Source organism: Teleopsis dalmanni, chromosome 2, assembly GCF_002237135.1.
Source record: "Teleopsis dalmanni isolate 2A chromosome 2, ASM223713v2, whole genome shotgun sequence".
Taxonomy (NCBI): domain Eukaryota; kingdom Metazoa; phylum Arthropoda; class Insecta; order Diptera; family Diopsidae; genus Teleopsis; species Teleopsis dalmanni.
The window spans coordinates 157,870,024-157,872,059 of NC_051847.1; positions in this window are offsets into that span (position 1 = coordinate 157,870,024).

Here is a 2,036-nt window from a genome sequence, read left to right on the forward strand (position 1 = left end):
TTATATATAAAAAGAAATAATAATATTGAATTAATTTTGTGAAGAAACTAAATTGGAACAATTTATGTATATGAAAAAAAAAAATAAAGTAAAAAATGAATTTTACATATACAATAGAAATTAAAAAAATTATTTATAATAATAAAAAATATAACACTATAGTAATGTTACCAAAGTTTTTATATACAAATATTGCTGTAATATTGCTAAATAAGAAAACAATAACTCGAGCTATATACAATATATACATATAAATATAGAAATAAATAAAAGTTCTTTTATAAGTAAATTAATCAGTTTTATATAATCTATAATATGTAAACATGAAATCAATGTATTACAATATTAAAAATTTATTTAATGTTAATAAAAACAAAAATATTTTATATATTGATTTTAATTTAAATAAACTAGTCATTAAAATATAATTATTTAAAATTTTGTTTGAAATTCGCCATGCTTAACGGAACTAGGCGATTTAGATTTGTATTCGCATTGATTTAGATTTGTATTCGCAAATTGAAAAATATATAATACTCTCTCTGTCTCTCTCTCTCTCTCTCTCTCTCTCTCTCTCTCTCTCTCTCTCTCTCTCTCTCTCTCTCCTCTCCTCTCTCTCTTCTCTCTCCTCTCTCTTTCCCCTCTCTCTCTCTCTCTCTCTCTCTCTCTCTCTCTCTCTCTCTCTCTCTCTCTCTCTCTCTTACCCTCATCTCCCAGGAACAAAGGGCTTGAAATATAAATATGTAATTACTAATTAGTCTTTTTAATTGTTTAGTTACTTTGTTCTAATGCTTAGTAAGCCGTTTTTAATAAAAAAAAAATAAGAAAGTAGCGTAAACACGTCATTAAATCAATTCTAGCAGTTAAAATGTTTTAAACCAAGATGTTTTGAAGTGTTTTTAGTACACAAATAAATAGTTCCTTAAAAGTATCTAGTTACTTAATACTGATGTTTATTTAGCTTTAAATAAGAAAATAAGTGTAATGTTGACCAGTCTTTAGAAGAATTCTAACTGTTAAAAAGTTTTAAACTAATACTTTGTTCAGACACACCTTAATTTCGCAAATATCTTATTTTTATCTTCGTTCAACGAAATTAAATTGTTTTTTTCCATACAAATTCAGTTTTAAAGTCATACTATGTTCAGACAGTCAAATTTCCTTAAATTCGAAAGTGTTATTACTGCCCCAAATTAAGGAAATCATATGTTTTTTGTTTACAAATCGAATGTTAAAAATTACATGCTCCAAACACCATTTGTAAAGGATGGCATTAAGTAGTTTTATTAGCTTTAGTAGATTTCAGGTATGTGAACTATTGTTTTAACTATATTTTAAATAAATAACAGTTACAGTTTTTCTATGTATTCGAATCTAAAAATTTGCACTGCTATCACAATATTTCCCGGTTTTATTAAACTTAACTCAATGACATTTATTTTTAAAAAAATATCCCTTTTATCTTATTTATTTTACGCATAGTTGCATTCGAAATGTCCCTTAATTTCAGCCTAAAGAATGCCACAAGCCTAAAGAATGTTTTAATAATTAAAATATAAGAATATTCCGCATAAGATACAAGAACTATAATTATGGCATTATGTGCTATAGTTTATTTAAAAACAACTTTTAATAAAATTTATTTTATTAAATTTTAATTTAGTAAATTTATTATTTAGTCACAATAAGCTTATAAGCTTCATAAGCTACTGCTTCATTTAATAATTCAATAAATTAAGGCCATTAATTCTTAAAGATCATTAAAAAACCAAATATTAGAAACTGTTAAGATAAAATCTTAATTTGCAATGTAAACATATCTTCATCGAAACGAGAAGAACATGCAAAATAACAATCAAATTTATGCTTACTTGTTCTGTCTGAGTAGAATAAAAGCATTTTTTTAAAATTTTATTTATTAAACATTTTTTGCGCAACACTTTTACTTGAAGAAACTGTCGTATCTAGTCAAACTGTAGTTGAATATACATTATAATATTTCGCAACACTAACATTTGACAGTTGTCAATCCTTGA